General features: G+C 37.7%; 1 protein-coding gene across 1 annotated transcript in view; it reads left to right on the forward strand.

Annotated features, from left to right (window-relative positions):
- The window catches only part of WDPCP (WD repeat containing planar cell polarity effector), a 152,985-nt gene that overhangs the window by 638 nt on the left and 125,071 nt on the right, over positions 1–27,276 (forward strand). The window contains exon 2 of the mRNA XM_067294664.1: positions 967–1,047. The gene's annotated coding sequence lies outside the window, so the exon portion shown is untranslated. The remainder of the gene's footprint in view (positions 1–966; positions 1,048–27,276) is intronic.

The raw sequence follows: 27,276 nt of genomic DNA on the forward strand, positions 1-27,276 counted from the left end.
CTAATTTTCTTTCTTTCTAGTCCTTATGGTTGAAAAAAAAATATTAAAAATCTAGACAGATTATAAACTGATACAACTTCTTCAGACAGAAATAAGAAGTTCCTCCTGTAGGGCAATGTGTGTAAAACATAAATAGTTATGCTTACCATGTAAGGTGTTTGCATTTAGCAAGTCTGCTTGCTTATCGTGGTTATGTCACGTTTCTAAACTTCCTGTGGCTTGACTGAGTCTGTGCTGAACCTCTGACATCTTCTATAGTGTAGCAAACTGCTGTGTCAGAACTGAAAATGTGTAGTCACACTTTGTTTATTTTAAATCTCACAGTACTGAATGCTATACTGATTTATACCAGTTAATAAACATGCATTTCTAATAAAAATGAAGATGTTACCGAAGTTCCAGTGTGGGGATGAATTTGACGGCCAAATAGCCACACAGTTGAGGTCTAGCTTTCTGTGAAGTGTATAGAAGCTTGGTAAGTAGAAGGGAGCTTATTATCCAGTCAGGCTTGCAGTATATCCGAAGACATTTAGTGACTAACCTTGTTCACACCCTAAAGTTGTACAGACTTAATTAACACCCATTTAGGATTTAAATTTGTGCAAAATCTTTTATGGGCCCACATAAGGTAATTTCCACTCAGCATAATCAGTTCAATTTAAAACAGTTTTTAACTAAATCAGGGTAAGCATGTTGTAAACTGATTTGTGTGTGTCAACACAGCAGCTTGTATAGGTTTAATGGATTTCAATTAAGCCAGTAGAACTTTCTTCTATAGGTAAGGACTGAATTGTTCTGAAATTGGTGTAATTAAAGAAAACACTACAGTTAATACTCGAGATGTGTTAATCTCTATCTTTTGGGGATTAAGTATTATTTTTGAAGGCAACTAGTAGTTTTGAAGGGTATTCTTCCAGAGTTCTTGCTTTTGTTTATATTTTAAAATGAATTGTTTTCTGTTAACAGCTGGCTGTGTTCTTTAACTGTATTTTGGATGGGATTTTCTTTCTCTTCATTGCCAGCTGCGGAAATTGATGAGTTTTTAAGGTAAGTTTTTACATTCAGTTTCCAATTATTTGGGAAGTTATCTTTTTATTGCCTCCATTCGTGCACAGTATGATTTTTCTTTTATCTCATGCATTTGCTTACCATTTTTGTAACAAAAATGTGTCTTCTATAGCTAAGTCCATGTGATATAAGTAACCTTAAAAAATATTTAATACTATCTAAAAATTAGCTATATAATTGCCAGTCTCAATCCTAGAAATAATAGAACTGGAGCAGTTTTGGAAGTCTCTTCTGGGTTTTGAGCCAATGGAAAAATAAGTGATTTTTTTAGAAGCAGAACATTACAAAATACTACTGAAATGCGATAAAGAGGGTCAAAAACATATTTCTGAAAGTATGTGAGAAATCTGTAATAGTGTTTAAAAAAACACTTTTTATATACTTTATATATAAAAGCAAGAACTCTATATAAGCTAGAACAATAAAAATCTTAATTTAGAAAACAAAAATAGTTCGGTTTTCAGGAAGAATTGATTTTTTAATAAAGATTTTTTTTATATTCCTAGTTCTCATGTTCAAAACTAGGTTTCTTGCTGTTTATTTTTAAACTTCAGTTAATGTGAGACTGCATAGCATTAAACAGTATGAAGAAACACCTGCATCTAGAAATTCTGCTTATAACCTTGATTTTTTTTGTGGCATTTCAGAAAATGCATTTCTCTTTAAGAGAATTTTATCTTCTTTCTGTGGAACTGGTTTCATTTTATCCTGTTGCTTCATTTTTAGTTCTTAATGATTTTGTCAGGTGTTTACATAATTAGTGGTAGTCAGTCCTTCATTAATCAGTTTATACAACCTTTAATATGTTTTTAATAGGTAGATAGGTTGACATAAAACATTCTGTACTCATCTGTCTGCTATGAAGAGACACAAATGATTCATACTTATAACATCAATTAGTAATCTTTATGAACTATTCATAAGTCAAATCTTAATAAAAAATGCAACCAGAATGTTCTTTTTTTGTTATTAAGTAGGTTAATGGTACAAATACCTACTACATTTTTGGCAACGTACACTTCAACCGTTAAGGCCTCTATTGCTGTCCCTGTGTAGGTAGAGCTGATGTGGTGGCCTGATACTCACAGGCCTCCTGTGCCTTGAGCGCAGTTCAGGTGTGTTTTCTATTGCAGGGCCACATCACTGGCAAGGGGTTGTGTTAGCACAGAGGTTTGATAGTAACTCCATAATGAAACAAAGCTGAGGGACTCTGGAAGAGCTATCATCACCTACCAGCTCTATTCTGAGAGAAATCACTTCCCCTAGTTCCTCCAGATATAGGGTATGGAATCCTTTTAAAAAAAGACACGCACACAACGCTACACACACGCACACACACACACACTCTTTGGTGTATTGGTTGTAAAGTCTTTAAGATTGGTCATCCCTGAATTACTAGGAAGAGAAGAGAACAGAAGAATTGTGTTCCCAGTGTATGAGAAATAGTCTTACTGGATTTTGTTCTGTTACCTCAATGCAAATCTGCCTTTTTTTGGTGAAACAGACACTTGTGGCAACAATCTGTGGGTTTTCCACTTCCCTAAGGTCAATGTGTGGAGGAGGCTGATTATGTTTTGTAACTCTTGAGTGAGTCAGGAATACCTTCCCATGGTAGGTGGACTGAGGGGAAAGATGGTAGAGATTTTCACAAAAAAACATCTTTGGGAGATGGGAAATGGAGAGGGGAGGAGCCAAAGCATGCTTTGCAAATAGGAAAATGGCATGAGCACTGCAGAAAGTGCTTATATGTATGCTGTCTGGCTGTTCTGCTAAGCAGTTTTCCAGGCCAGAGAGCTATATGTGCATTAGTAATTAAAACTGCCCATCTGTAGTTTGGACATCATGGATTCAACAATTAAGTATTTGAAGTGCTTGCATTAAAGCAAATGTAAAGATGTTTTTTCTTCCCATGGAGATTGGGTAAAAAATGAGCCAATTTCCTTGAGAAATGTGAGTTGCCAATTAAAATCTGACAAGAAGGATGTGAGATTAGGGATTGGCAAAAAAGAATGGCAGTTTTCCATTGATCACAAGAAACGGTACGATTCCTTGATTCTTTTGATCTTTGGATTGGTATGAAATTGATGTGTTTATATAATGGGTTTCCAAGGCATCTTCATAACATTACTATTTATAAGAAATTTGAATGAAGGTTGTCAAATTATACCTGCCTGTTTTAATATGTTGCTGTTGAGTAAAACCAGCAGGTTAATGGAAACATTAGTTGAAAGCATATGAGTAATTGAAAATCTAGTGTATTTAAAAACATCTGTTTTGTAATAACAAGATAATTCTTAGTCTTCATTCCATTTTTTCTTGTTTTATAAAGTCTAGTTGTAAAAGTGTTTCTCATTTGCTGGTGTGTTTTTAACCCAGTCAGAAGAGGTATGTGGGTATTCTAATGAAGAAATGATCAGTGTAACAAGTAAAAGTCTACAAAAACGAACGTCGAAATCTGAAGGTTAAGATTAGTTGATTACAACAGTTAAAAACAAACAAACAAAAACAAAAAAACCACTAGACTTAAATAAATATTTTGCTGAGGGCCTTGTAAGTTTCTTAAAACGCAGTAAGTGTTTAGTCAAGTGACATAACAATTTTATTGAAAATAAATATTTACTTTTTCTTTTAAATAACTTTCTTTTGCACCTGTTCAGGTATTTAAAATTTTTGTATCTTTTTTTTCTCCTGATAACCAAGGAATAACTTTTGATACTGTTTTGCTAAGAGAACTTACCAGCCCTAGTGATTACTTTTCATTTTTTAGACTCTGTGTAGGTGGTTGAATCCATCTGCTTCCTTCCTCTACCCTGTCTATATCAAAATGGCAGAGGGATACTCTTCTTTACCAAACCTGTAGCATAACTACAAGTGCTGTTCTCATTAAGGTCATTTCTATGAATTACAGTCACATATTTTGCTTCAAATATTTCGGCTTGGTTTACAGTATCTGTTGGTACCTGTTTCTATATTTTCACAGAACTAAATTGTTTAATAGTTACCATTATGTGGATTGAATTTCTCTCTCTCTCCCTCCCTCCCTCCTTCTCTCTGTCTCCCTCGCCCACTCCTTCCCCTCCTCCTTTTTTTGAAAGTATTGAATGACCATTCCATTCTAATTTTAAAGAAAATATCAACAGGTATTTAGATCTGAAAAGGGAGAATGATGGCTTATGATCTCGACTCTTTAAAGTTAATTATTTAAAAATTAACCCTTTATAAAAAAGGAAAATACTGATACGTTTGTAAGGAAATAAAGTCAGTCATTACTTTTTATCTTAAAGAACTGCATTATTAATATGTGAAAGATAAATTTTTAAAACATGAACAAGTTTCAGAGCAAACTAAACACTGTTTCCTGGATGAGTTTTTTTCTGCTTCTTCACAGATTCATTTTGTTATCTGGTTTCGTTTTGGAAACTTTACCCAAATGGATTTTGAAATGGCAGAAGAGTCTATGGGTGGCTCTAATGTTGCTTATAGTACTGTCCATATTCGGTATTTTTATTTATGTGTGAGGAGAGGAAGAATTCCTTTTGCTCACATAAATGCAAGTACTCAACTTCTGCACGTGCTTACATAGAATCAGTTGCCCCTATAAGGTTAAATTCTCCCCATCTCTTAGTAAAAGTGAATATAAAAATTGAAGCAAAGCCCACAAATCCAGCCATGTGGAGGCTAGTGGGCATACCCATGCTACATAAATTTGAGTTTCTTGTGGCTCCAAAATATACATACATACATTTTTGTTGTTTTTTTCAGTTCAGGGTGTCCACAGTAACAAGGGTTATGTTGGAACGAACATGAGAATGGTGTTCTTATGGCATGACACTGAGGACATGTGTTATAAACTTTTGGGCACAGCAGAAGGGCATTTAGAGTTGCCTTGCCTGGCTGGAACAGTGTTGAGGAAGTGTTTTGTTTGAACTCATGGTGAGCATCCTGTCTGTCTGACACTGTCTTCCAAACCTTTCCAAGGGAGAATTAGTTGGCTTGTTACAGGACACACGTGACAGAAAAGAAAGTAGCTGCCTGTTTGGATGAAGGAAGCTTCTCCGTAAGTAATCAAGCAAAAAGACTCTTGATTCTAGTTTGTTTTTTCTAGTTGGCTTCTAGAATGATACAGCTATGTGTCTTTCTTAGATTTAATTTGCCACCTGCTCTTAACTGCATTGAGTAACCATGGTAATGCATTAATACATGTATGGCAAAAAAATTGGATCTTAATTGGATAAAAGCCTTTTGAAATATTTTGAGTCTTATTGGAAAGACGTTACTCTAGAGTATAGTAGAATGTATTTTTAATATAGGCAAACCCATGTACATTTATTTCATGACAGGTAATCCCATTTATTTACAATAATGGACCAGATACTGTTTTTTCCAAGTTGCACACTGTCTGGCTTAAAAGAACATGAAGCATTGCTATGAAATGGCCTTTTCCTTTTATAACTCTCTGACATACAGGGTCTAGCCTCTGTGTATTAGCCAAGAGAGCTAGAAATACACTGCAGTTAAATTATGGGTTTGAATCTCCAGGTGGTGCTTGAATTCATGGTTGAAGACTGTAGAAATTAATTTTGCTAAAGCAAGAAACAACAGGACATTAAGCTACTATGCCAGCTTTAGATACACGCTTCAAAAAATTTTTGCTGCTCAGCATTATTCAGTAATCTTTAACTCAAATTGCAGGAAAATATTTGAAATTCCATTCTAACAATATCCAACAGAGAATATTAAAGAAGCATTAAATTTCAAATGCCTGAGGGAAAATGTTCTTTTGCAACACTGTGGGCATTTGGATCCCTCTAGTATATGCAGTATTATAGTCTAATATTATGCTTTATTTGGTCTAAAATGAAAGCCCAATTTTAATTCCATCTCCAAAAACTTGGTATACTGCAGTGAAAAATAATTTATTTGAATGTTGTTTTTTAATACATTGCAACTAACTTTAAATCTTTCTCATATAAGACTCCCACTATGGCTTTCTGTAATCTAACTCTTTCATTATAACTTCAGATATACTCCTAAGGACTTATCCCAATGCTTTCACTGCTCATCTACAAGTTGTAAGATCCTAAACTTGCCACAGAAGCTTTTTCCCGTTCTATGCAATTTTTCACTTAATAAGACAAAACTTTTGTATTTTAGAATATCTTTGTAAATATATGAAATACAGAAACAGAAGATGAATACACTCATGAGAGGTAGGTAATATGCAAAGAAAATGTGGTTCAAAGATATATCTACGCAATTCTGGGATGGTTAGTTTGGCAAACCCATTGATGGACTTATCTTAAAAAAGTGCTAATAAAACCTTTCTGTTTTTATAGTCTATATATGCCAGATTTTATAGCACAGCTATTTGAGTAGCGAGTCCACAGCTTACAGATTCTGAGGAAAGAATAGAATAGTAATTCTAAAAGTTTTATAAAACCTCTAGCATAAATATAGTTCTTACTATACGATTAGGTATCTCAGTGTCTGACAGAGTAAGAGCAAGTGCTATGTTTCTGTTGGAAAATTAAGATCCACACTCCTCAGAGAAACAGTGGATTTTTTCCTGTAACCAAGTGTTTTCCTGTTTGTACTTTTGACTGACACAGGCATAAGTAGTGTCTGAGAAAATGTCAATATGTAATATTTTATACTTGTTTAGAGTTGTATGACAGGCAATTTTTTTTTTTTAACAATAGCGGGCCAGTTGCCTGTGAAATTGTACCAATGTGACTTGCCTAACAAATCAGATGGCAGGGGAACCTAGTTGAAAGACTTACTTTTAGAAACTGCAGAGAGAATTTGAAAGAACAGTGTACTCAAGATGATCAAGATTTGTGATAAACGCACTTTAATAAATAGTTTTGTATTTTATCCTGTGGTTATCATGACTATGAGTGTAGGTATTCACATATCCTGCATACATTAATCTGTTTGTACAATGTAGCTAGCTGGGACCTAAATTAGAGAAACTTCATTCACAATACCATTAGTTTAACTGTAATGTGACACTCAGTTCTTGCTAAATTCATCTCATTGTTTTCCCTGATGAAGCCTACTGGAGTATCGCAGCCCTACTGCGAGATCTGCTGTCTCCGCTGGGAGCTCCACTGTAACGCTGGTGGACCCCAGATTGCCTGCTGAGGCCCTATTCACGGGCTCTGAATAACCACGTACCTTTTAATGGAAGCTGGTTTTGTCTCAGGCCTGCTGAAGGATGGTGGGTTGACTGTTTTTTCCATCATGCTCATTCTCAGGTGGAATTGAATCTCTGTGCAGTTGTGTTCCCAAACTTTTGTGCAAGTAGAGTGAGACCCTGTCTTGCAGATGCAATTGCCATTCTGTATATGCTGAAAGATAATTATCTATTTGAATTCACCTCTTGGAAAGCAAGAGCATCCACCCCTTGGGGCAATAAAGCCTTCTTGGCATCCAAATTTTGGAAGCAACCAAACTCTTAAGGAATGTGCTTTTAGAGAATATTCAGCATTTTTGGAGGAAAATAAGGTAGTTTTGAAACTGCTGAGACTGTCTTCCCTTACAAATGAAAGACTCATAAAATGCATTAGAAATATGTGTTGAAAGAGTAAGCCTATATGGACTTCAAAATTGGTTTTATTATACAGCTTTATTTTCAATTTTATCGTCATAAACATTTTGTGTAATTATATTTCTTTGTTAATAGCTATATTAAATGACCTTCCTTTAAATCATTAAAAAAGTGTTAAGTATTGAGAAACGCAAAAGCAAATGCAAAGCTTAATGTGCAACTGTGTGAAGCTATTTGGACCATCTTTCTCACCTATGCTGTTTATTTAACCAGATGCTTACCAATTCACTCTTCTGCCCATTTTTTCTGATGACTTGATCAGATGAAGTGATTGTAATGCCATTAGTTGCCTACACCTTGCTGCTTTTATAATGTCCTATGGCTTGTTGATCAAAGCAGAATGATGAAGGGGCAGTCCTTCTGTGACAGTCTGTAGATCATTACATGTGAGGAAGAAGAACATTGTTTTTTAAGTGTTGGTAATTTTTAGATACTGTGTTATCGTGCAAATAAAATTAATACATTCGAACTGAAACAAAATTCTTTGTAATGTCAGTGTATGGGGTACAGCTTGATACAATTTGTGTGATAGCTCAGATAGTTCATTGCACACTGTGCTGTCAAAGTCCTGTGCCTGTTAAGAGTCCTGTCAACTTCATTACAGTTTCAGGTGGCTACAAAGATCTTTTCATGTGGAATCCAGTGCAAGACTGATACTGGGAAATTCATAACACAATGTTATTCATGTGTTAAAATACAAAATTCAGATGGTTAATGAAACAGTGGCATTGGTGTCAGTTCCACATGAATAAGAACTTATTCCTATTTGATTTCAAAATAACTTTGTTACTTGATATTTAATCAAAGGCAAATTAAATATTTAGATTTCATAAAGATCTGGCTGGACTAGTTTCTTTAGCATCTGTTAGTCATGATGTTTAGCTTTATCTCCTTTCTTCTTCTTTTGCTCAGATGTTTTTTTTCCTTCCTGGGAATAATTTTTTATATATCACAGAATCACAGAATCACTGAGGTTGGAAGGGACCTCTGGAGATCATCTAGTCCAACCCCCCTGCTCAAGCAGGGTCACCTAGAGCACATTGCACAGGATCGCATCCAGGCGCATTTTGAATATCTCCAGAGAAGGAGACTCCACCACCTCTCGGGGCAACCTGTTCCAGTGCTCTGTCACCCTCACAGTGAAAAAGTTTTTCCTCATGTTCAGATGGAAGTGTCTGTGTTTCAGTTTGTGCCCATTGCCTCGCGTCCTGTCGCTCGGCACCACTGAAAAGAGTCTGGCCCCATCCTCTCGACACCCTCCCTTCAGATACTTATACACATTGATAAGATCTCCTCTCAGCCTTCTCTTCTCCAAGCTAAACAGGCCAAGCTCTCTCAGCCTTTCCTCATAAGAGAGATGCTCCAGTCCCCTAATCATCTTTGTGGCCCTTCGCTGCACTTGCTCCAGTAGTGCCACATCCCTCTTGTACTGGGGAGCCCAGAACTGGACGCAGTACTCCAGATGTGGCCTCACCAGGGCTGAGTAGAGGGGGAGAATCACCTCCCTCGACCTGCTGGCAACACTCTTTCTGATGCAGCCCAGGATACCATTGGCCTTCTTGGCCACAAGGGCACATTGCTGCCTCATACTTAACTTGGTGTCCACCAGCACTCCCAGGTCCTTCTCAGCAGAGCTGCTTTCCAGCAGGTCAACCCCCAACCTGTACTGCTGCATGGGGTTATTCCTCCCCAGGTGCAGGACCCTGCACTTCCCTTTGTTGAATTTCATGAGGTTCCTCTCTGCCCACCTCTCCAGCCTGTCCAAGTCTCTCTGAATGGCAGCACAGCCCTCTGGCGTATCGGCCACTCCTCCCAGTTTTGTATCATCAGCAAACTTGCTGAGTGTGCACTCTGTGCCTTCATCCAGGTCATTGATGAAGAAGTTGAACAAGACTGGACCCAGTACTGACCCCTGGGGGACACCGCTAGCTACAGGCCTCCAACTAGACTCTGTACCACTGATCACAACTCTCTGAGCTCTGCCATTCAGCCAGTTCTCAATCCACCTCACTGTCCACTCATCTAACCCACACTTCCTGAGCTTGTCTATGAGGATGCTATGGGAGACAGTGTCAAAAGCCTTGCTGAAGTCTAGGTAGACAACATCCACTGCTCTCCCCTCATCTACCCAGCCAGTCATCCCATCATAGAAGGCTATCAGATTGGTTAAGCATGATTTCCCCTTGGTGAAGCCATGCTGACTATTCCTGATCACCTTCTTTTCCTCCACATGCGTGGAGATGGCTTCCAGGATGAGCTGCTCCATCACCTTTCCAGGGATGGAGGTGAGGCTGACTGGCCTGTAGTTCCCTGGGTCCTCCTTCTTGCCCTTTTTGAAGACTGGGGTGACATTGGCTTTCTTCCAGTCCTCGGGCACCTCTCCTGTTCTCCATGACCTTTCAAAGATGATGGAGAGTGGCTTAGCAATAACATCCGCCAGCTCCCTCAGCACTCGTGGGTGCATCCCATCAGGGCCCATGGATTTGTGGGTGTCAAGTTTGCTTAAATGATCTCTAACCCACTCCTCCTCCACCAAGGGAAAGTCTTCCTCTCTCCAGACTTTCTCTCTTGCCTCCAGGGTCTGGGGCTCCTGAGGGCTGGCCTGAGCAGTAAAGACTGAAGCAAAGAAGGCATTCAGTAACTCTGCCTTCTCTGCATCCTTCGTCACCAGGGCACCCACCCCATTCAGCAAAGGGCCCACGTTTTCCCTAGTCTTCCTCTTGCTGCTGATGTATTTGAAGAAGCCCTTCTTGTTGTCCTTGACATCTCTAGCCAGATTTAATTCCAAACGGGCCTTAGCCTTCCTCGTCGCATCCCTGCATACTCTGACAACATTCCTGTATTCATCCCAAGTGGCCTGTCCCCCTTTCCACTTTCTGTAGACTTCCTTCTTCTGGTTGAGTTTTGCCAGGAGCTCCTTGCTCATCCATGCAGGTCTCCTGCCTCCTTTGCTTGACTTCTTGCTCATAGGGATGCACCGCTCTTGAGCCTGGAGGAAGTGATGTTTGAATATTAACCAACTCTCTTGAACACTCCTTCCTTCCAGGGCCCTCACCCATGGGATTCCTCCAAGTAGGTCCCTGAAGAGGACAAAGTTTGCTCTCCTGAAGTCCAGGGTTGCGATCCTACTTGGTGCCCTGCTGCCTCCTCGCAGGATCCTGAACTCCACCATCTCATGGTCACTGCAGCCAAGGCAGCCCCCAACCTTCACATCTTCCACCAGTCCTTCTTTGTTTGTTAGTACGAGGTCCAGCAGCACACCTCTCCTTGTTGGCTCCTCCACCACCTGGGTCAAGAAGTTGTCACCAATGCTCTGCAGGAATCTCCAGGACTGTTTGTGCCTAGCTGTGTTGTCTTTCCAGCAGATATCAGGGTGGTTGAAGTCCCCCATGAGAACCAGGGCCTGGGATTGTGAGGCTACTTCCAGCTGTCTGTAGAAGGCCTCATCCACTTCCTCTTCCTGATCAGGTGGCCTGTAGTAAACACCCACAACAGTGTCACCTCTATTAGCCTGCCCTTTGATCCTTACCCATAAGCTCTCGACTCGCTCTTCATCCACCCCTAGGCACAGCTCAATACATTCCAGTTGCTCTCTCACATAAAGAGCAACTCCACCACCTCGCTTTCCTGGCCTGTCTTTCCTAAAAAGTACGTAGCCATCCATGACAGCACTCATATATGACATGAGAAAGCCCCAAAGTGGCTTTTTCCTTCTCTGCTTTGCAATCTATGAAGTTGTATTCCTATTCAGTACATGATTTAGCAAATTGACTGCACTGCTGTCAATGTTTGTTTTCTGAATCTAGTTGACAAAGCTTTGTCAAACATTCATTTCTAGTGCATAGCTAAAATTCATTGTGGTGACCTTGAAGTTGTATAAAATATGCCAGTGGTTGAACATTCCTTAAAAGGTGGCCTAGAAAATATGCCACCTATACTGTCAATGAATAGATGCCAACTTCAGCATCAATTTTTTAGAAATATGTGCTGTGCTGAGGTATTAGTCACTCTGAATTCAAGGTTATGAGAGCGTAGAAGTTGCTTAGAGCTGCCGGAGTGGCATAGCTGTGAAGGTGCTGCTGCTTGTTTTTTCAGGTGTTATGCTATGAATTTTAAAACTCCCTAGTCATGGAGGAGCTGCAGTAAATGTCATACTGTAATTGAGGCCATGTAAGATATTTATTCTGTGTTTATTTTTAACTTCATTTCTTTTTAAATCTCTTTTCTGGGACCAAAGAAATGTTATCACTGTGAGAGGAAATAATGCACCATTTGATGAATGGGGTAAGGAGAGAGAAGAATGAAAATTCTGCAGCTTTTTCTTATTTATATAATAAGAAAAAATATATATAAATATATAAACATATATATATGTAACAATTGTCATCTATTTCATGGATTAGTGTGAAGATTATGCTGTTAGCCTTCTCCTGCTGAAGTGGAGAGGGATAATGATAATGGTGAAAATATTGCTGCTTACCTTAACATGTGAAGGCTGATGAAAATGATGCATAAATGTGCATAGCAGCAGCCATGACTTTAATTTGAGCAAGCCCAACTGAGACAAAGATTTTGGGAAGAATCATCTACAGAAATACGTGAAAAGGCCCTTACTATTATATCAGTTTTGTGGAAAAGACTTGTATAAAATAAATCATTTCCCTCTTCTTCCCCCAACTGAAGCAGTATATACCATTTATTGGTTTTGTTTTGCACTGCCAGTAATGTGGAAGATTGAACTTCTGTGGATGAGTTAATTTAATGATATCCTTTACAGTTGTGGAAATTGAAAGAGCCAAATGTTACACCTAAATAGAATGGTCAGACATGGCTCTTGCTTGCGAGATCTTTCCAAATTGCTTGGAATTAATGCACTTTTGAATAATGTCCTTAATAAATGATAAATCCTGGACATTGTTTAAAACAAAAAGGCAAATATGATCTTTGTGATTGAAATCTTATGCCGAAGTTTGTAAAGGATAAAAATAATCCCTGTGGAATGCATGGAATTACAGAATTACAAACACGAGGACTGAGACATTAACTAGTTATAGATGCTCAAGCTTATAAAAGATAGTCAAAATGTGCATTTTAACAGCATTGCAGACTTAGCATCACAAAAGGGCTTTTTTTTTTGCTTTTCATGGCAAAATGTGGCTCCGATGTCAACCCACAGTAGTGTACTTTGTTGTTGAATTTCACTTTTTTCAAATTATCTTTAAAAAAACTTTTTTAATTTTTGAAAACCCACAAAAGCAAGAATTTTGCCAGTGATGGGCTAGTATATTAAAGGCATCTTTGCATGGATTATCTGCAGAGTTGTTACCAGGTAAGAGTCAGGCTGTTTGCCCATTGCCATTGTTTGCATTACACAGGCATTGCATAATGTACATTATACATTTGGAGTCAAATGAGAAATGGGTTGGTGGGGGGAGTTGGTCAAACTGTGAAATAATGGATAATTAAAAGACATGCAGGATGCAGAGAACTTAAACTTGAAGGACATGAACACACCACTTGAAATCATCTGTCCAACTGTTTGTTGTTCCTTTCATTTCAATATTTCTTTTTGTGTGGCAGTAAGGTAAAAATGAAGCTTCTTTGAAAGCTGGGATGCCCTCTTCGGGGAAGGGAAGAGAGAGAGCATGCATCATTTTGGTGGTGGTTAATAATTTGGGGCTGCCAAACCAATGGTATTCACACTGACATCCTGTCTTTTCAAACAATGAAGTAATATATTGAGGTAATTAAAGACAATTGCTTGTAATAGCAGAAAATTACTATAATTGTTTTGTTTTCCAGATAACAAAGCAGATTTATAATTTCTGTGACCACATCCAGGGTTTTACTACCAGAATTCACAGAGGAACCCTAAATATTCGTTGTTCCATTATGCTTTATGTCAATTATATGAATTTAACTCTGTTTTATTTAAAATATTTGGTCAGAACAGATTTCATCCTTATGTTAAAGTGGTCCTTTGTACTAATCTTAGGAAGATCTCTCTAGTTAAAGTGTCTTATTTTAAGTGAAGTTGTTATTCCAAATGATGTTAAGACATTAAAGGAGAAGGAAGTTTTACGGTCTGATTTTGTTCACAAGACCTGGATTTCAAAGCTTGTTCATTTTTGTCACAACTATTGATCATAAACTGTATGCACTATTTCAATAGGAATAAACACTTTTTGAAGGTTTTAGAAGGAAAATTAAAATTAATCTGACAGCAAAAGGAAGGCAAGCTTCAAAATGTTTCCACTTTACAATGATTTCATCAGGTAACTCCAGCCTTATTAGAAAGCTTGATCACTTATATGCTGCTTGCTCATGTTCTCTGACATTACAGAGTGCCCATAGTGAGATTTTTCCCTCTAAAACTGGAAAGGCCTTTGCTGGCAAAAGTGTTTTAAAATCTATTAAAAAAAATAACCTTCCTTCTACAATTTCTTTTGCAATGTAGACTGGATATGATGCAGCCAAGAGGTGCACTAAATTTTTAGTAACCTGAAAAGTTGTAACAAAATGTGCCAGTGTGCTGCCTGCACCAAAGGGTTGCTGCTCAGTTAGACTTTTTTTTTCATTGTTGATTATTGTGGCTGAAAAGATTCATCAGAGTTTAAATAGCCATCGTTCATCTAGAGAAAATGTATGTTTGTTGTTATCTGATGATTTTACAAGTTCAAAGGTCATGCATAGTGAAGTATGCATACTGTGTTGTAAATAAATAGGGATAGTAGTGATATTGTTCATGCTAAGTGGACCATGGTTGGTTTCTTTGCTACATTACTGTTTTTTTGTTTTTTTTTCCTGGACTATTGCAAGCTTTGCCAGTGTTGATTTTGGCTATGTATATTATCTTGTCTATTTTTAAAATTTTTCAAATTGCCTTTTTCTTGTCGCTTATTACTTTAAAAGTCTGAATCTTTTAAGTGACATAAAAATACCTGTTTAAATTTAATTGCAGCATTTTATTTAAAGCATATTAACGATCTCCAGTTTTGCTTGTTAGCTAGTTCTTTTTTATTTTAAGAGGCTAAAATGAAAGACAATCAAATGCATCAAGACTAGATGAAAAAATATGTTAATGATTGTGAAATAGAACCTGAGGAAGCTAAAAATTTGTGATACAGGAGTATTGAGATGGTTCTCTAAATGCTTAAGTTTTAGATTGGCTCGGACAGGACATGGGGCATAGTGACTGAAAGAGACAGAATTATAGCCTCAGGGTCTTGTTCTCTGGCTCAAGCTGAAGGCTAACATGGAAAATATATCAATTTCCCACCTAAGCCTGGCATACCATGGTGATGTTTATGATATATGTATAACTCATTGTAGCCTTTTGATAGTGGGATCAGGGATATCGAGGGATAGTGCAGATCACCACTGAAATGTTCCTGAGCCTCATGAAGGACCCTGCATTTGAAGTAGTAAGCAGTTTTCATTGCTGGGCTGATGCCCTCAGTGAGGAAGCTGTTTCTCTGTCCTCTTCTCCAGATTTTGTTGGCTTTTGGTGCTGATTTTGCAGTGGGTTAGCAGTAGATGCTATTCATAATACTGAGTACTTGAGTTTGTAAGTGGTAATACAACTGGAGTGGACATCATTCACTCAAGTCATGCTTCTTCTGAGGTTATACAAGCACCAGTAGTGTCCACTTGTAAAAAACACATGGGCAGAGTAGGTGCTCCTCCAGAAGCTTCTCACTAGAGGGAAAACGTAGCACAAAAGGACTAGGAATGTATATAACAGATGTCTGGTGCATTAATATCAAGATGCGCTAGAGGGCCCAGCCTGCGTATAGCTTTTTTTTTCCAAGAAGAAAAATGGGTAGTAAACTGAAGAAACTTCTGAGAAATTACAGCAAAATTACGAGGAGGAAGAACTGTCAGAAGCCAACAGGGCTCAAAACAGGACTGAATGTGGAGAAAGGTGATAGAGTGACAAATGCATTCAACCTGAAAATGTAATCAGGCAAGCATATTCCTCTACCATAGAAGGGATTTAGAGACTTTGAACTTGAAATCATGTGATTCCTTCTTCCTCCTGGCTAGATTAGAAAGGGGAGTCATGTCTTTAGTATTATATCATACTTAACAAACCGTTGCGTGCCGTGTCAAGTTCATTTTTCACTATCAGCTCTGTTTAAAAAAACATTGCTATCTGTAGTCTAGCCTGAAGGTGACAAGAGCTTTGAATCATTGTAATTAGGCACTCATCATACTGCAAAAAGATACATCTATCTCGATGAATCAGTATAAAAAAAGGTGTTTTTTCTTTTTCTTTTCTTTTCTTTTTTTTTTTTTTTTGAACTGCTATTGCTGCCTGGGAATGAATGTGAGAGCAGAAATGAGCTCAGCAAGAACTCAGGTAGTTTCCGCAGAATGACAACTGTTGTCCGGTTCTCTATGCAGAAGAAGTTGAGATGCTTTGCCCTTGCAAGTACACCTTCAAGTGTTCTTGGGCCTCGCCCAAGTTTTACTTGACACATATTTTCGCATGTCCTATTTCTTTCTGATTTTGAGAAATGCATGAGAATTCACTGTCCACACTTAAGGAAGAGCTATCAAATGAGCTCTTGTTTGCATTTTAGAACTGTAGCTCCAGGGCATGCTTGTTGCTATGAAGTGATGAAAAAGTGGACCTGCCCAGCAAAATCAGGATTGTGGTTGGATATGCCAGAAGTGTAGCATAAGGAACCTTATCCCTCTGGGGAGAGGCATTTCCCTACACCCCAAAGTGTCTTTTGTGACCCCTGTTACAGGTGCCTTGTAATCGTAATTAGGTTTTGTTCTCATTTGCTCATACATTTTAGAAAAAGTGTAGAAAAATTCCTGAAATATATTTGGCTTTCACCAGGTAGAAGTCCATTGCAATTTTTACCCTTTTTTTTCAGGGAAAAACGAGTTACCCTTCATTCATTTTCTCTGAAGATGCATTACTTTATCTCATCACTCATCCGTGCATCCTTCCTCAAAGCTCGGATAGCATTCCTTTTGATTATTAAGATGTTAAATTGTTAAAAAATGAATCGGGGAATGGTGTTTATTGCCCAGTAGCATGCTTACTCTGCACCGGAGCCTTGTCATAACCACAAATTCCTTGAATTCAGGGTCCTGATGCCAATTTTTAAGTGCTCTAGTTTTCAGAAGTGAAATGTAAATATGGATTTACATATCTATTTTAGGCAGTGGCAGTTGAAATGTGATAATGTACTTTGAGAGGGGGGCTGTAAGTGACTTTCCCTACAATGAACTATGCATCTTTCTGAAATTTGAAGGATATGTTGTATAGTTTTATAAAATAAAATTGCACAATTTTGCTAGTTAAAGCTAAATAGATTTGGAGTGCACTGAAAAGAGATTTCAAGCTGTTTTGTGTTTTAAAAAAAAAAAAAAAAATTATTTTACTCTCCTGGAGTGAGCAAACACTAGTTCTGGTAGTCACGGAAATGTTTTGTTTGTCTCCACTGAGGTTAGGATTTACATCAGTTAATCTGCAGTACTAAAATATGTTAAAATAAACTTGGGTTTGCAACCTTAGATATTTAACAAGAAGTGTAGAATTTTCCTATCTTCAAATCCTGAACTGGAGGTAGAGTTAACACTTTGCTTATACTAACAGCCATTATTTCCAGATAGGTAACAGAGGCATTTATATTTAGAAGACTGTTATTTTCTTTTTGTTTTATTGCCTGACTACTGTAAGCAAAAACTGCTGAGTAAGGGAGCAGCATTTTTCTTTGATTACCAAAAGAAACAAGTGATCACACTGTTTGTCCATCAGTCCCCTTTCTTTCCCCCATTCATTTTTGGAACCTGGTGGCTGATTTCAATGGCAGATAAGGTAGAGGTCTCAAAAACTCCAGATGTGTATGTGTTTGTGAAAATCGAAGGCCATCCAGGTTAGTGCTCCCTCCCCATCTCCTCAAGAAAAGCCTGAAACCTGAGTGCCAGGATTCTCTTCTGTTTGACCTACAAAATCAATCACTGTATACGTACTGATTGCTGAGAAGGTCTGTAGCTGCAAACCAGCAGTGTGCCGCTTTGTGCTTGGGTGACATGGGAGTTGCATGGAGCGGGCAGAGGAGAAGAAGGAAAAGGGAACTAAAGGGCAGGGCTAGGAAGAACTGAATGAGCTGCATGTACTGTAGAAAGTATTTGGGAAATTTAAGGGAAATGTGAGGTACCTGACATGCAGCTTTGAGAATATGAGGGTGACAGTAGTGTCAGGCATGGAGATCGCAAATCTATAAAAAAAAATTGGGCAAGTTCGTGTTGTTCATTGCTTGTGTGTCTTTTGGAATACGACCTGTATGTATTGTGACATACAGGCACATTCAAAATAAAATTTTAAATACTGTGTAATTCATGTTGCCATTTTGTTTTTAGCTTGATCACTTAGGCAAAGGTTTTGTGTTTTCTACTGAAAGAAAAATGTTTCCGTGTTCTTACATGTTGATATATAGCTTTGTTTAAGGGAAAATGTTGGTGTTGCCTTTAGCACAAATGATGTATGCATTTGCATTTCTGGAACACTTTCAAAGTTTCCTGTTTCCTTTTATCTTCTCCATAGCATTAGCATCTGTTTTCTAGTTTATCTTTTCTGAAGATCAGCATAGATTGTTGATTACATTCTGTAATAAATTAACTTGTCGACTTTTGCCATATTTCATGTTTATGTTATATATCTGAACAATGTTGAAGATTTATAGAAGACTTTAAAAATTAATCTGAGACTTACGTGTTTGAGAACAAAACAATTTTTTTACTGGCTTTTATTTCTAAAAGCCTGCTACATAAAATTGTATGTCTTTTTCTAATACTAGGGGTTTTTTTGTTACTGGGTTTTTCTAGTGATAGTGTAGACATCTGGCTTTGCATGAAGCTGAAATATCTCCTTACAAAACTAAAAATTATAGTTATCTTTACTTGCCTAAAACACAAAAGTGAGTATTTGAAAATAAAGAATCTATTAAGATAAAAATTAGTTTTTGTTATGTTTTGTTCCTTAGTTTGTTGTTAAAGGAATTTACTTTCAAAATTATGGTCCTGCAAAACAGACTTGAAATCCTTTTCTGTAGTCACAATCTAAATCTACTGAATTTGGGGGAGAATTTTGTAAATTTTAATTTTTCAGCAGAATCGACTGAATGACTCTCTCTTCTACTTGCAGTTAGCACGCTCTTATATTTGCCAGTTGCAGTATATAGAAACAGTTTAGTTCTTACTTCTTCCTTCCATTTTGGTATTCTAACCTGAACTAACATTTTCGATGCGTCAGTGTTTTGAGCTGGAAATACAACCCTAACTAAACTTTTTACATAAGCATACCCTCAAGTTTGCCTCTTAAAATAGTACTGTATGTGTTCTTGTGGGCTTAAAGTATAGGAGCCAGAAAGTAATGGAAGTACGCCAAGTGTTTTCACAGGAAGAAAATACCTGTTTTTCAGTTTCTGGTGACAGTCATCCAGACAGTGTTGGCCTACTCAGAAGGTATCTACTGTTTCTGTCTGTTCCGGACTGACAGAAAATATATGACAGTTATAAGTTTTTGTTGTTAACTTCTTTATTTCCTTTGGTTTGCTAAAAAGTTTGACCACAGAATGTATATTTTTCTTGTGGCTATTGAAGTTGTTGAGGAAAGACTTAGGCTCACCTACAGTAACACACCTCCAAACAGTAGATCTGTCATCACATTTGTATTTATGTTGGGATGTATATAATGCATAATACACAAAACAGTCGCTTATATGTCTGAGCGATCAAGAGTGGATCATTCCTTTATAAGAACATGTAAGCATCTTATTCTTTTTTTCCAGTGTCATGGTTACACTATTTATGTATCAAATTTATGTTGTAACTTATGTACAACTTACATTGTAGGCTGTTGGATGCTGTAATGCTCCATGCCACTTGGTCTGCAGTGGAGTGCCATCCTGAAACTTTGCAGTCTGGAATACTAGAAACAACCTGAATTACCTTTCAAGTGCTGATAAAAGTAGCTGCATTAAATTACTTAAAAGAGTATGCATGTCTTAAATAAAAGACTAAAGTCTGCAAAAACATACTTAGTGTTTTCTTCCAAGAGATTTGTTTATGCAAACACTTCAGGATGAATACATTGATTTTTGTCTGCAGCGGGTTAACAGAAGGGGGAATCAGATTTTCTATGAAGAGCATAAGTGAAAATTATGTAGCATACAAAGTTTGAGGGAATGAGGACATCCAAACATACTGCTGTGCAGATGACTGTTGCATAGATTATTGTATTGGTTTCTTCATTTTAGAACAACAAACTATAGGGAGAGATGTTTTTGTCCTAATCGCTCTGATCCCTTGTCAAAACTGGCAGGGTGCAGAGATCAACTGACCTCACATCCGTATCTTTGTGTCTGTTGTTGTGGAGATACTTTGCGGCATATTTTTGTGTGGCTGTTTTTCTGATGTCATGAAGCTTTCATGGGCTTGCAGCAGTTCTTATTTAGCTCCGGAGCTGGCTTCCTTGCAGAGAATTCTCTGAATTCAGATACTCTGATTGAGTTTAAAGACACAGGAGATGTTTTTTTTGCTCTGCTGGAAGGTGGAGCTGGGCGGTCTTTGCATGGTTTTAATCATGCTGTGGACTATGGCTACATTCTGGCCTGGAGGGCTGGATGGAAGAGCTGCTGAGCTGGACTTGGTCTGGCAACCTGGGATGCCTTTCATTGCCTGTTTTGATGCACTGACAGTGTCATGAGTGCTTGATGCAACTGGAGCCAGATAGCCAGGGTTCTTTCATTGTCACACAAGCGTATCTGAAGTTTGCAGTGCTAGAGGCACCCATATTTAGGAGGAGTATATTAGAGGTATTAATATTTAGCACAATCTAGTTTTGTCTAAAATTAATCAGGCTTTATATTGTAGAGGTGCTCTTTAGTATCATGCATCATGACAACAATGGAGTAAGCCAATTCTGTTTATTTTTGAAACAGTCCTTTAGATTTAAAACAAACAGAAGCATTAGATCATACCTCATGGCAATGTGGAAACTAACTGCCTAAGTCTTTCTTCACTAAGACTGGCTAGGTAATTTATCTTCTACTTAATTATAAGATGTGAATGCCAACTGTTTCCACAGGTATTTTGGAGTGAACTCTTAGATTCCAAAAGAAGAAAACCAGGCCAACTACCTTTAGCAGACAAATTTTGCTTCTCTTAATAACCAACTGCAGTCAAGTCACCTGTTTTCCCCTTTTGTCAAGTGCCTTGGTCTGGCAGTTCAGGGAAAAATCCAAGGGAACCTTTTCAGGGGTTCTAAGGAGCATGAAGTGATACAAAAAAAAAAGCTTTTAATTCCTATGTCCTCTTTTTTTCCCCCATGTTAGTTTGTTATATATACAATTTCATATATGTCCTTTTAGATTTATCACTGTGAAGAGATGATAGACCCTGAATTTCTGCCACAAATCAGACAAGTCCTTTGTGTGTGTGTGACTTGGTAACAATTTTATGAGAGGAAAGGTATGGTTCCTTCTCTTCCTGATCTCCCCCTCCTTTGAATAGTACCTTCCTTTTGGCCTTGGGCAGTTTCTCTCATTCCTTTACCATATAAATTTGATTATATGTCACTGAATGCCGTTTAAGGGATCCCTAGACAAGGGATTGGTCAGACCTGAAAAAGGAAGAGGATCACTGTTCCCTGGGAATGAGATTGGAAGTTTGCCTATTTTCTCAAGGTAATTTTTGTGTCCTTTAAAAGCAGCATGTAATTTTTGTTTTGTGCAGTTTTTCCATTTGTCCTGGAATGTTCACCCCTAAGTATATCATAAGTTTCCTTACCCATTCAAATTTAAAGAGCTCTTCTAATTGCATTTTTCTCTGCCGGTGGTGGTTCTTTCCCTATGGCTGCTTATTTCTTATAATTTGTCTTGAATTCAAACACTTTTTCAGAGAGCTTTTTTTTTTTTTTTTTTTTAAACTATGGACAGGATTGAGAGCCTGAGGTTCTTTACTCTAATTATTTCTTAAATTGTCATATAAGATGTTTTAAAAAAAATCAGTACTTCTTCTCCATGTTCTTTGGGTTGGATCCTCAGCTAGTATAAACCAGTAAAGGCCTGAATTTAGTGGAGCAATGCTGAATATGTGAGTTGAGAATTCAGCCTATCCTTTTTTGGAAGTGTGGCTTTCAAGATCAGTGCATCAAAGGGAGGTGAGAAGGGGTGATCTTGCGTAAAGGAAAATTATGCAGTTTGTTTTCACATTGCCATAAGGTATGATCTGATTCTTCTGTTTGTTTCAAGTCTAAAGGCTTGCTTAAAAATGAACAAAATTTGGTTTGCACCATTGTCCGTCTGTTAGCAGACGGACAGTCTTTTGTAAGTGATGTCTCACCAGAGATTCAGAAGAGCAATCTGTATGGTAGTTTATGGCAGACTTTCCTTAACGCCTGCAGAGCCAGTCTAATAGTGGCAGACTGACAGTCCTGGAATCAATACAAAGCCTCCAGACGTTGGGGAGAAAAATCCCTGTACCATTGTTGAAGAGAAACATATTTTAAAACAGTTTAATTATTTTTCCTCTTCCGATACCAAATGCTGGTTTCATCAAAAGCAGAAGGAGAGCTTTCATACTAGCTAGTTTTAAATGATAGTTATTACTGTTGATACTTTACCAGTTGCATGGCCCTAATTATAGTTAGCACAAGCAACAACTTGTCAGACAGTATTGCCTGCTAAGGAACTGGGTTTTGCCCTGGTAATTGATTTCTCTTTTAGTACCAGTGACTTCCTAACTGTGCATTATGGTTACCACTTGAATGGATGATTTATGAGCTTGCAAGCAGAATATAGAGCTTGTTCCCTCTTGGACTGTATATCATTTTTGTCAGGAGTGGTAGCATCCAAACTTACTGCTTGATGACCTGTAAGAAATAAGTGTGATGTTCTTGGTCTGGTTTGGTTTGAGTCTACTGAACAGAGAAAACAGAACAAAAACCTTCACATAGTTAACAAACAAAAATGACTGGTAGCAAATGTTGTCTTCTCAGCAGCTGGATCTGAAACTAAATAATTCTTTCACTTTCAGATGTAGTTCCTCCAAGTCAAGATTGAGATACATTGGCAAGTTGAATGGGAACTACTGCTTTTATGATATGCTTATTCTTAGACTGAAAACACTGTGGACATTTGCATTGTGTTTTTTTGCAGCAAAGTGACCCTTAAAGCATTAGGGAGAGGCAACTAAAAATTCTTTGGAAGGTTCAAGTGAATTGGAAAATATAGTATTTTATTCAATTCAAATATCTAAATCAATATTGTCTATTCAATAGTCTTGTGTGAGGATATAAAAGTACAGTTTAATGTTGCTGTATTGTAGATGTTCTGTTACGTATTTAATGTAAACTGTTCATAACATTACAGATGAAGTTTGTTTGTGGATCTTCTGTATGTCCCTCACAGGATCAAGGTGCCTGTGCTAATGCCTTCTGAAACCATCTAGAAAACAAATAATGCATTCTTATTCTTCCCAATTGGCAATGCAAATGTTTTTACTAGTCCTGTGAGCAGTGGTGGCTTTTAAGTGAGCTTTTAGCTGGTGGCAATCTCAGCAGAAAATCTTGTAGTAGATGCGTGTGTATGTGAGTCTGCAGGGGCACTTGTGCGCTTTCATGTAATGCAAAAGAGATGCAAGAGAACAGCATTGAACAAAACTAAGAACAGTATAGGTTATTTTGTTATCAAGATAATCCTAACAAGAACGTTAGGTGTTATGGGTTCAAAAATAGAAAAAATGGCCATTACCTTATATTGGACTTTGTAACTTTCTGCTCGAGGCCCCTGTTTGCACTCAACTTGAGTTATCATGTGCCTGGCTCCATGAGTTTGGGAATAACCAGCAAAATCCAAACAAGGGCAGCTGTGGAGGCACACAAACGCATGGGAATATTGCAGTGCATTTAAGAGTTATTTTAAAAAATATATACAAACTGTAACAAGTTTCAAAAATAGAACGGTAAGAAGCTTTCATAAAGAAAGAATTTTTTTAAATGGCCTGTTGTAGCTCAGGTTGAGCACAGACATGGGCCTGGAGGAGAAAGTTAGAGATTTTTACAAGGTAGTGGCCATTTTTTCTGTTTTCCAACATATAAATTCTAAATATTCTTGTCTCTTTAGGATTATCTTGATAACAAATAAACCATACTGTTTTTTTTTTCCCAATATTCTTTTCTTATACTTCTATTGCTTCATGCTGCCCATCTGTCACTATTGTGACAGTACAACCAAAATAGGTTTTAGCAAAGTTTATAAAATTGTGGAGGGGGTGAAGCCCACTGTCCCCAAGGTAGGAGCCACCGTTGCTCATGAGTCAGTCAGTTGGAATATCCACTGTGGGACATCACTTACCAAGTACAATCCTAATTCTTTGTCCTTAAAATGACAAACCAGTCATGGCAGTTTTTGTTCTACTCATGCTAGCACATGAGAAGAGAAGCTTTTTCAAAGGCTCCTATGCCTTTTCCACCAAAGTGGATTTTTGAGAGGGGGGTTTTCCCCTTCTATCTGCTGATCTTCACATTTCTCCCTGTTCCACACACCATCAGTGAAGAAGAAGAAAGAATTGAGCCTTATCGGCATAGCTGCTGGCATATATACCAAGTTTGCTTAAAATACAATAATAAAATAAAGATAAAACTTCCTTGTGCAGTTCCTTTCATTTGAAGTATGTTTTGTTGGCATTTGTATTTTTGCTTTTGTGTTGATGAAGACAATGTTAATGTTATTAATACCAATGGCTACTGAATATTGATTCCATTGGTATAAATTTTAAAGCCATCTTTGTGTTGTGCAAAATTCTATTTAAATTGCTTAAAGGTCAATCTTTTGCTTTATTGTAACTTGAAGATAGAAAAAAATTTGAGAAAGGATTAAAAGAATTTTCTGATGCAGGACCTACTAGCTCAGTTTGCGATTAGATGAATTGTCATGAATTATCATTAATGGTAACATTAAAAACTGTATTGTTATATTGAACCTAATCATTTATCTCTCTATTCTCATTGGGCAAATAACTATCTTAGAAGATTTGAAAATGGAAATTTCACTACAGAACATTGATCTATATAAATATAAAAACATACATGTATTTAAATGCAAGAGAATTGGTACCACTTGGTCTCCATGTAAAATGCTGGTTTGTGGGAGACATATCAAGAACTGAGCAGTGTAAATGGGTGCTTTAAGGCTTAAACTGAAACCAAGCAAGAATGTGCAGCCTGCCTCTTTTGCCTCTAATAGGGTCAACGTTGGGATCCATGATCCCTTTGATCTTTACATAAAACAGATGAAAATGCATAAATTGCTTCTAATCAGAGATGAATTAAAGGAAAATAGCCTCCCGGAGGACAAAGCACCCCAGGCACCCATCAACAGCCTTACCAAATGACAGACCTAGACAAGACTTCAAAGCTGCAAACATAACTGCCAGTGAAATCCACCAGGAATCTAGATGCTATTTAAAAAAATAATAATTTTCACAGTTTACAAGTGCCCAGAACTCTCTTTTTATGAAAAAGTGACAGAAACATACTACAAGGACTTACATTTTAAGCTGCTAAATATTCTTTTGCCTTTAAACGAGTTGATAAAGGGAAGACATGCTTGTTTAATTTAGTCCAGAAATGTGTTTAGACATGACAAACATCAGTAATTTTTGTAAGTGTCAGGTAGGGTTTATTCTATTTGAGTGGCATATTGTTTTGAAGCTGGAATATATGTTTTTAGTGGAGACAGATCAAACGTTTATTGTAATTGCTTCCTTGGTTGTCATTGTATTTGTCACTAGGAACACAAGCACTGTTAACATTCCTCAAACTGGGGTAGAAGAAGGAAGTGCAATGAGATACCAGGCTTGACTGTGGAGGTGAGGGAAGATTTGAGGCAACGATTTTTGAAGCAGTTTTCTCCTTGTGGAAAACAGACTAATTTTATTCGGAGTTAAATCAGACTTCAGAGCTGCTTCTTGTCCATGTAATTTGTTTAAATACCTGTTAGATATTAATTCCAGTAACGATAAACAAATGCACTTGAAGCAAAAATACTCATTGCTGGGGTGTTTGAACAGAATGTTAACTTAAACATAAAATTCCTGCTTTTTTGTTAGCATTCTGTTTATGAGAGGATACAGAAACTGCATTTAGCATTTTTGAGAGTAAAGACTGAACACACTTTCATGGAATGCTAAAATACAGCTTCTCAGTAAAGACTGTTGCAGTTTCTTCAAAATAAATATTCTATTTGGAAGGACTTCACCTGCTGCCAATTATGTACTTTGCTTAGGTGTTGTGTGCAACATAGCATTTATATCCAAGCCCACATAGATTTAAGAATCACTTGGGCGCATGTAAACAACAAATGACATGCCCAAATATGTAACTACATATGAAATTGTTCAGTAGACTGATGGTTTGCTATAGGTGAGGTCAGAAAGGTTGCTTAATTCTTTGTTGTAAGAAGTTATTTTCAGTTGCTTATTACTTTAATTGCTGTAGCTGAAGTATGTGTTATGTGTTTGTCTTGGGCTGCTAGCTTTTGGAAGAAGGAAGGAGTTCAGCTGGTATCACCAATCTGTCTAAGGATGAAGCCAGAAAAAAGCGCTGAGGGTTTTCTTTCTCCTAAGAACAAATCCGTAAGGTTTCTTCCACATCCCAAAGTCATTGGTAGCACTATGCTTTGGAGCAGAAATTTTAAATTAGGCTTTAAAAAATTGGAGCTTGCTTATGTCTTGTAAGGACTTCAGGTTCAACAGTGAGCTTTGCAAAGCTTGTGTCCTGAGTGAGTACACTTGTAAGTGTCACTTCTGGCACTGACCAGACTGCACATGAGCCTTCCTCACAGACGGCTGAACAGAGATCAGCTCCCGGACGCAGCTGGACTTTCTCCATAATGACTGCTCCCGGCTGCTCCAGACTGATACGAGCTATCCGAGGCAGAGCAGGAGGATTGTCTTGCTTATTCTGTGAGCAACTTTCCTGCTGATAGCCCATTTCTGTGAAAGCTGTTCAAAGTAATGACTCAGCCTGAAGGGACAAAATCTGGACCAAGGGAGAGAACATCATACAGTTGCACCAGGAGTCATGTGAGATGAGAGCTGGAAAGAAAGAAGAGAGTTAAGTCTGAAACTAAAGAAAAGAAGCGTCAAATGTCCTGAGTAAAACTTGATGACCTAGGATAGCACAGAGCATCAGACTGCCTGGTTGTGGTTCCCTTCTGACTACAAATTCTCCTGGCATGAAAAGAGGGAAGTCTTTGCCTCAGCTTACAAAGGGAATCATGGTTCTTTCTAAGGTTCTCATCTCCTTAGCTTTTGCACTGCCACTCTTTGCCTAAGAGCAAAACCTCCTCTGATACTGAGTCATAATTTGCCAACTGATCAGTATACAAAGCCTAAAAACAAAGTCAGCTACTCTGCCTTTCTCTGAGTCCCACATGTGCCTGGAAGGTTTTTGCAGATAACAGGCTTCAGCAATGTTTTTTGGTTCTCCTTTCTTACTGTTGTGATCACCAAAAATCCCTCAGGTTAGGTTAGGCCACGTGCTTTTGGGACTTCCATATTTGTCACGCCAC

This window comes from Apteryx mantelli, chromosome 3 (assembly GCF_036417845.1).
Source record: "Apteryx mantelli isolate bAptMan1 chromosome 3, bAptMan1.hap1, whole genome shotgun sequence".
NCBI lineage: Eukaryota > Metazoa > Chordata > Aves > Apterygiformes > Apterygidae > Apteryx > Apteryx mantelli.